This window comes from Protopterus annectens, chromosome 7.part0 (genome assembly GCF_019279795.1).
Source record: "Protopterus annectens isolate FY-2018-M chromosome 7.part0, PAN1.0, whole genome shotgun sequence".
Classification (NCBI taxonomy): domain Eukaryota; kingdom Metazoa; phylum Chordata; order Ceratodontiformes; family Protopteridae; genus Protopterus; species Protopterus annectens.
This window is the reverse complement of record NC_056739.1, coordinates 1,949,656,757-1,949,666,206: the sequence shown is the minus strand read 5'-3', so window position 1 is coordinate 1,949,666,206 and position 9,450 is coordinate 1,949,656,757. Positions and strand designations below refer to the sequence as shown.

The 9,450-nt window shown below is 37.5% G+C and overlaps 1 long non-coding RNA gene across 1 annotated transcript; it reads right to left on the bottom strand.

Annotated features, from left to right (window-relative positions):
• Positions 1 to 370: 370 nt before the first annotated feature.
• Positions 371 to 8,704, bottom strand: LOC122807268. Its single transcript, XR_006365612.1, has 2 exons — positions 2,891 to 8,704; positions 371 to 2,809 (listed from the first exon to the last, which is right to left on the bottom strand). It is a non-coding gene; the product is annotated as an uncharacterized LOC122807268 (long non-coding RNA).
• Between the last annotated feature and the right edge of the window lie 746 nt (positions 8,705 to 9,450).

The following is a 9,450-nucleotide window of genomic DNA, read 5'->3' as shown; positions in this document are numbered from 1 at the left end:
ATGTTAGATTTGCTTTTTGAAGTATTATTGGCTAGTAGGTAGAAGCATTCAGACTTTAAATTTTGCATCTCAGAAGGCTACAGGCTTTCCAAGTACTCAAAATTACAGCACTATGAGGAAAGGCCCTCACTGCAAATTGTACACTATAAAAACAGTGAAAGTTATTGGCTCTAAGATGCAACAGACTTGGTGTCTTAATAAGTGCTAAAGTTATATTAATTGGTCCGTGCCACATGAAGTGAAACACACCTGAATGCACTGCACAAGAACTGGCAGATAAATGTATCCAACCCCTACACTCCAGTCCCAAACAGCAAAAAAAGGTAGCATTTTTTCCTGTCTTAGCCCACTGTGAGAGGCTTTGTTTTTGGAAGACTGCAAATGATATGCTATAGTATTAAGATTTTTCACATTCTAGTTATGGTGATTCTGAATTCCTGATTTTTTTAAGGTATGTACATTAAGAAGATAACATAAATGTGTGGATTATAAAAATGGGATTACTAAATATCAAATGCCTTTTTTATCTGAGTTGCAGGCAGGTTCATTTCCCTATTTACAAATTAATAAAATGAAGATGGTGGGAGTGCCACTGTGGATAGCACTGTCCCCTCACAGCAAGAGATTCTCTAGTATGATTCTTGGCTGGGGCTGCCTTCTGTGCAGAGACTGCATGTCCTCACTGTGTCTGTGTGGGTTTCTTCCATGGGTGCTGGTTTCCTCCCACATTTATTTATTTAACATTTGTTTACTGGGAAAGACCAATTGAGACAGAGCCCATTTTCAGTGGAGGCCCAGGAAGAAAAGCTCCAGCCACATGTCTTTCGAATGTGGGATGGAAGCAGAACACCCGAATGCAGGTAGGACATGCAGACTCCACACAACACATCCCAGCCAAGAATCAAATAGGAGAGCTTCTTGCTGTGAGGTGACGATGCTAACCACTGCGCAATCTAAAGACATGCAGTAGGTGGAATTGACACACTAAATTGGCCATAGGTATGAGTGTGCATGCAAATGTGTAGTATGGAAGAAAAGTCACTACAGGCCAGCCAGCCAGCCACCCAGTGGTGTGAACCTTGGCTCCAGCTAATTGAAAAGTGACACTCCAACCCCATGTGTACAAATGGGAAAGAGGGGCTGTGGATGAATGGAGTGGGAGTGAAAATAGTCAACCATCAAAGAAAAACAATCATAAATGATGTACAGTTGTCTGCACACAGATGAAGTAAAATGTATTATTGAGGTTAGTAACAGAAATTGCCAAGATTATGTGCACAAGTGACTATGGAGATTCTGGCCAACATCACCCTTGTGGTCACTGTTACAGTATATTAAGAACAGGAAACATTTTCAACAGGTAACTGAATTTCTAAGTATGTTAAAACAGCATTCTTGAATCTCCCTGAACCCTACCCATTGATTACAAAGTGCTACAACATTTCAGATAACCCAAGATAAAAACTTGATTATTAAAACACAAATTCTGAACAATTATCAAGTCAATTTATGGCAGAAGTGCAGCTCATACTCCATGGGTCGAACATTGTGTTTAAATAAATTTGACTATGGTTGCTTATACATAATTTGTACAAACCTGACCAGCAGGCAGAACACTCGCAGAGTGGTTAACATGGAATGTTGCTTCTTATTACAATATAAGTATTTGTTAAATATGGAAGCCTCCGACCCTAAAAAAATACAATAAAAAGGAAGGTGTGAATTTTAGCCTCACCTCAAAATATTTCTTAGTGGTAAACAAACTTTCTTTGCAGTAATTCACTGCTGAGTCTGACTGCATCCAGAGCAGCAAATGGAAGGCTACAACTTAGGTAAGTTGATTCTCTATTCAATAGAATTAGGACAGTGGTCTGAACTTACTAATCAGAATTGCTCGGCAACATCTGACAGTAAAATGGGCTCAACCTGAACTCAAAATTTCATGAAAAACATATCTGCTTTTTAATATGGATAAACTGGGATGGCTGTAAAGATATTTTTGGCAGATGCTAGATGCCTAATGAAATGTATGCAACTCAAAGCCCTGCTTAGCTAACTGGCTGAAAATCTAACCTGCTAATAGACGTTTTTTATAAAAATGTTACTTTAGAATTTTTGGAGGTAGAAGTAACATTTTATAACAAATCTGGATGTAAACTAACAGATAATAAATGTGTCTACAACTTCCACAGGCTGTAATACAAGTGAAGTACAACAATTAAAAATAAATTTACAGGAAACACATTTTAAAGGTTTTATGCATTACAGTAAAATTATGCATTTTATCAGGAAATAGCATCCTATGCACTCATCTAAACGTGGACATTTAAGCTATCAAACTCACTGACGAAAACAGCCACTTAGATTAGAAACATTTTTTCAGTCTTTCTGCATCAGGAAAGTTATTGCATGAATTATTTTTCTAATGAAAACTATGTACCGTCATTGTGATTTGCTCTCTTCTGCTGACATCGTCTAGCACCCAATAAAGAAAGGGAGGTGCTTGCTTGACTACAGTACATACAGACGAATGAGTGAGGAAGCCTTCTAATTTCATGTCAGATCAAGTGCCCATCAAACAAACTATAAATGAAACTCAAGAACTGTGCATGTGAATCTCCCATAAATAGGACTATGCAAGAACCTTCTTTAACAGTGGACCACCAAGACAGTAGCTCATGCATAAGTAAAACCGGAACAGCTAAGAAGTGAAGCCTAAATGTTCAATGGAACCTTATGAATGAGGAACCAAGCATGTCAATTAAAATCTGACAATTTTTTTATTACATAACGTTTATGGCACCCACACCTGCCAACCATAGAACCGCAGACATTGCTCACTTGTTTTCCACCACAAGAGTAAGAGGAACCCATGGCTTAGGAGTCACACCTGCCAACCATAGAACCGCAGACATTGCTCACTTGTTTTCCACCACAAGAGTAAGAGGAACCCATGGCTTAGGAGTCATTTAGGCAGCTATGATGAGTATTTTGACATTTTGGCACCTCAGCAATGCGGGCATTTTTAAGCCATAACCATACCTGTGGCAGGGGACAAGTGAACTGTATTATCAAGGGAGTTACTACATCCTTCTAAATTCACAGTGGTTTGGTGGCCAAACACCCACCCCTCCAACAAGGAAATGTGTCACTGGATGGACCATACTATCCCCTTCTTATCCACATCAATCATTCCTATGCCAGCTCTAACAGATGCCCTAATCACTCACTGAACACACTTTAGGTGGAGCACAGCCAGAGCTTTAGCCCTGTATTCCATGAGAGCCAGGCACATCTGGCAATGCTTGACATCACACATGCAGAAAGTTCTTCACTCTTAAGTCAAATCTTCTAAACAAAAACATGCAATAAAGAAAGAAAACAATGCCTCGAAGGTAAAAACAAAAGCTAATGAAGAACATGTACTTCTACAGTACCTCACTAAGAGATTGACTACTTTCATAAGGACTCCTGTAGAAAATTTCAAAAGCAAGATGGACTAAGGCAACAAACAAAAAGCCACAAACCAAGAAGACTGTCCACAGTTCAATACAATGATGAGAATACATGCATTTTAAAAATTAAAGTATTATATATATGTTTGTATGTGTGTACTAACAAATTAAGTGATCTCCTGAGCAACACCAGTCAAGTGCATCCAAAGTCACAACCCAGAATGATGAACAAGTGAAAGGCTGCATGCAGAAAACTACTATAATGTCAGGTGTACTTTACTTTATCTATGCCAAACAAGCCGATCACACGTTACTACCATCACAAAACTAAATGAGGCAAGATCTAAATTAACAGTAAATTAATTCATGATGGCTGCATCCCTATGCGAGGGATCTGCTGCCACACCTATCAACTCTACATATACTACCTCTGAAAACAAGGAATCAATGTATTTGCCTTTTCACAGAGGTCGTGTGATTTCAGGAAAAAAGTAAATCCAATGATCGGAGGCATGAGGCCTTTAGCAGTTACAATGGGAGATGTGGTAGGGGTGCAGTCCACCAGCAAAATTTTTTTTAACACTAATGGCATACTGGGTGGTGGTAAGCTGGTCTATGGTGTACTGGTACAGCACCTTTAGATTGACGTTCAGATATTTAAAGGCATTTGAGCTAGCATAGCCTTCTTTATCCTTTCAACATTCTACAAGAAAGGGATAGACATTGTGCAATAAATCTTCAGGAAAAAAAAAATCCAGTTCTGTGATCTTTCTCATAATTTCTTTGTACAAAAGGCAAGACTCTATCCGTCTACCCACTCTCACTCTTTACCACAGTGAAAAACCATGATATGATAAGGATCTGAGGAAGGTTCCTGAAACACCAGAGGGAAGGCACACATATCTGATAGTTGAGATATCCTTCCATGAAGGTCTTGAATTAGGTAGTAACCTGTGCAGCAACCTTTTCTGAGGCAATCCCTCCTCTGTCTCTCCTACTATTTCAAAATAGCTGAGGTATAAATAGCTGTGGATTCAAACTGTCAGGCCAAGCAAGAAAAAAGCCCACTCTAGCCTTGAGCTTGATGTAAAGGTTGTAATAGTTGATAAAGGTGAAAGGTTTTAACCAAATCACTTTAAGACACACAGCTGAAGTGGACATATTGTACTGAAATAAGGGACCTTTTTCTGGAGTCTTCCATCCCACCTTCAATACCCCTCAGAGGGTTACTAACACCAGGAAACTATCAAGAGCAAATGCTTGCGTACATCAGTGTAACAAACTCCACCATGTAAATCTGTAATCATCCAAATTAGCATAAAAAACTATCACTGTAAAAAGTATTACAAAAGAAAAGGAAGGAGTTTCTTTGACCTAGCTGAGAAGTCAGAAAAGAAGTGGAAACCTGGCAGGACATCTCAGTAATCCAGTTTCTTCACCCTCTTCATCTAACAAGTTTTAAGTAAGAAGCTGGTTCTCTTCTGAAGGCTTAACTAAGACAGAGATTTCACCTTCTTGATAACTGCCCTGTACACCACAATGCTGAACAAAGCTTCAGAGAGAATAGCAGTGGGCAGAAAAAAAAGCACATCTCACTGCTAGAGAAGGAATCTGCCAACAAAGACTTCGTTAAAAGTCCATCAGTAACACATCAGTGTTTTAGCTGTTGGGATTCCTGGTGGCAAAACTTTTCATAAATGGGAACAGTGCATCTTACCATAAATTAATAATGAAAGTTTGCCCATACCTGATGGGCACTGGACTTGCAACCCATAACACAGCCTTTAATTAATCGTCTGCTACATTAAGAAAGGCAATCTGTGGGATATTGGGTCTTTACTTAGAAGGGGAAGAGGCAGCCATGGACACATTAAAAAAGGGCAACACACATGATCATCAGTGGTGGTGACTGGTGATACGGTGGAGTCCATGAATAATGGCAGAAAGAACAAACTAAGGCAGGGAAGACCATCTCTATGTACATTCTAAGCAAATTTCAATGTCAATAGAGGCAGCCTTCAAACTACAAACTGATGAGAAATGTAACTTGTTACAAAGGGTCCAAATGTACAATTGGTCATTCCTACTGTTACATGTGGTGCATTCTCTCAAAAACAAATACAGAAATAAATTATCAAGGGTTATTGATAACAGACTGCACAAACACATCCAACAGGTAAATAACTAGCTTTCAGAAACAGAAACTGCTAGTAATTAGAATAATAGTAAGCGGGCTACAAAATGTTTTGCTTTTCCCTCACGACTGTTTAAATTTGTACCAAGGGTGAACACTAGACAGGGCACTATCATGTTAACAATAAACACCCCTTTTGCTGCATGCAAAGTGCAAAACTGCAAGTATCAAGTTTTAATATAAAAAATAATGTTACACAAAATGGGCTAAGAAATTTTCCTTGTGCTACAGCAAGAGTGTTATCAGCATGAAACTGCAAAATTAAACATATACCATAGTAAACAGTCTGGCTGCTTAGTAAAGCAAAATAATGTTGTGAACTGTAACATAAAAGTAAATTGTTAAAACAGCAGCTTTGTAATATCTCAGTTAGCAAATGAACCACAACTAAAATTGCTGTCCAAATGCAGATATCTTTCCAGTGGTATGGACCCTTTATACAACGAATGGGCAAGATTCACACCTCCCTTAGCTTTGACATGAATTTTGAATAAAATGATATATTAAAAATTAAAGCTTTTACCCCACCACCTTTCTCTTGCACCGTTCACCACCCTTTTCTGTTTTAAAATTGCTGACAATTTCTTCGATACAGCAAGACATATTTCTGTAATAAAAATGTTATGCTATTTAAATTTAACTAAAATGACTGGCCAGGCAAGATTCATTTAAACTTCTACAGAAGAACAGAACTGAGATTGTCCCTCAACACAAAGTGAAGCTTGTAACAGAAAATTTCTTAAAGTGCTTTGCAGCATCAAGCCATATTAAAAATCTGCAGTGAGATGAAGTTTAAAATATTCCACAGCAGGCAGCTCTTTTGCCTAGACCCCCTTAAGGACACCACCATGGTTAGAAAAAGTGCACTGTTTTACATATACACATGTAAATGTCATTCTTACATTCTCAAAGTTGGAAAAATGTGTACTTTCAGACCAAAATCAAACTTCTGACCTATGTTGTCCGCACTCATTCATAAATGACCCCAAATAATCCCTTTTCAGGGAAACTGTATGCTAACTACCAGCATTTTTCTGAAGTCCTAAAAACTGCTCAGTCAGGAGTTGCAAGGACTTTGGCAAGTCAAGCACCTTTCAAATTTAAGATGTCTGTGTAATTAAATTGACAGGGATCTGTTTTGCTACCAATGGAGTGACAGGACATATTTCAATGTCTTTATTAATAAAAGTTAAGTTTTAGGCAGTTGGTAACTGACAGAATTCTACAGGTTAGGTGTTGACTGAAATGGAATGTCAGTGATGTCAACATTTTAGTCCGCCCGAAGCTGAAAGCCAAAATAGCAGGAAGCAATTACTAGTTCAAATAAACATGTTCTATTTGCTCAGAATCACTGATTTTCAGTGATTATCTCTTATCCCAGGTACTTGGAAATACCCAAAGAGTTTTTCCTTCCCCCCTTCCTAAGCAGGGACAAAGTGGAGACTACATGTTTACATATTTCACCAAGCTGCTACATACAAGTAAGCCAGTATCTGTAGTCAGTAGTGCTTCTCAGGTATACAGATCATATATATTTTTTTTTTCATGGAAGGAAATATACCAATTAGGAGTTAACATGTTGGCCATTAGTGCTGCGTTACAAATCTTGTGGTTTACTGCCAGTACACCTAGCCCCATTACTTTTGTTTTGATATTCCTTTAACAGGTCATGAAATTCATCAATATTTTACCAAGGCTATAATAGCACATTTTTGTAAAAAGTACATATGCATGCACTGTGATTTAGAGTCTGATTATTTATTATTAACATCTGGCAGTTAGCGTAGCACAGCTAACAACTCCAACTAGTCAATTAGCTGCATTCTGTGCCAATGCTTGCAAGATCTGAACATTTCTTTTTTCATTTATCTAATGTGTGAAAGTGAGCAAGTCGCTTAACCAAACAGTGCTTTGGGGCAACTGGGGAATTTGACTCCTTAATGATCTCCTGGACTGCATGACTAGTAACTATTTTTTTTTTTCTGGGATAAAGGAAATTGATTAAAAACTATTTTCAATGCCCCAGTAACTAGTAGTTTCATTATACAATATATGCTCCTGAAAGTAGCAGAAGTCAGAAATTTTCTATTCTCATTAGTACAGCAGTGCACAATCATTTATAGACTGTGAAGAAGTAGCACTGTCATCTTAAGTCAAAGTCTATGCCATCTGAAAAAAGTGACACTAACTGAGGTAAAATGTTTGTTGGCTAAAAATGACATAAAAGTATAGGAATCGTTCAGATGATACAGTGCAATAGTAGTCCACTCTAAGAATTGAAAAGGTTAATTTTTGAAGAAATCTAGTAAGGGAAGTCAGATAGTGGTATTAACTTATGATGAATATAAAAGAATAGCTGGAAATCTCTTATCTGATAAAAGTATTTAGAGGAACTTTAATAATGATTCTACAAGTGCATATAATGTAGAGTTATATAACATTTTAAATCAAATCAAAGCTGTGGAACATTATTACTACTACTGAATTTGATATGTTTTTGTACAGAATCCCACAGTTTCAGTGTTTTATGCATTACCTAAAGTCCATACAAACCTCAATGATTCACCCAGGCTAATCTGGAATTTCAACGTTTTATCTCACTCTCAGTAAGAGCTGATGACTTTTTAAAACTTTTTTCTTCAACTCTTGAAGGTAGCTAGACCAGGCTAGAAAGATACTAAGATTTTCTACAAAAATGAAAAATACTGTACTTGAAACTAGAGAAAGAAGCACATCATTGGAAAATAAATAAAAATAACCAAGTCTCATTAAGTACAGGTGAAGAATCAACACTACCACACATTCTGCAGGGCACATTTCTGGGTTTTAAAAATCTTTCCTGTAGTCTAAATGCTGAAGTGGTGATTAGGATATAAAAGAACGCCTAAGACCAGCATTTGGTTCTTGGGACCTAGCACTTTAGGTGTCAGTGTGTGTGTCTCCATCCATGTGAGTAACACCATGTAACTCAAACTGATGCCGAAAGAATCATCTTAATATGTTTATAAAATGGTGTACTTTTTCAGTTAAAAAAAAAAAAAATATATATATATATATATATATATATATATATATATATTTATATTTATAGTATGGGTCTTCTTGCACCAGTTTATGATATAATAGTCTTCAACCAGTGGTCCTTATGAATAAAGATAATAATACTGTAAAAGACAGATGGAATGAATGAACTGAATGAATGGATGAAAAAACAATGCATATTTATATATGTGTGTGTGTCTGCATGGGTACACTTCACATCCTCAAAATACTGAAATCACGAATTTCAGTATCTCAAGACTGAAATGTCGAAATCCCATTTGCATGAAAGTCCACATAACCGAATCCGGAAATGACAAATCAGCGGTTGTGGTGGTGCACTGTGTTAATGGATAGCTGGATATTCAGGCAAGTGTTAATATACTAAGGGTTTTGGGTAGGGATTTAGTGTATGTTAGTGTGTTGGGAAGTTGTAGGTGTAGGTTACGGTATTTAGGTAAGAGTGTGAGTGTGTAAGTGTTGAGGATGGTGGTGTTTGTATGTGTGTTTGTGTGAGAGGAATGTAGGGTGTGTAGTGGTGGGTTTAGTGTCTTTGTCTTTTTAGTGCGACCTCTGAGTTAGTATATATAAGTAGTGGAGGTGTGGCAGGTGCAGGGAGGCTTGCCCCTGTTTATATGTAGGGTAGGTTCATGTATTTGTGTTGTTGTGTTTGTTTGTTGTAGTGTGGGGAGGAAGGTGTATGTGTGTTTGTGTGGTGGAGTGTGTATTTAAGTTGAGATTTTGAATTTTGTGCTTTTGGGG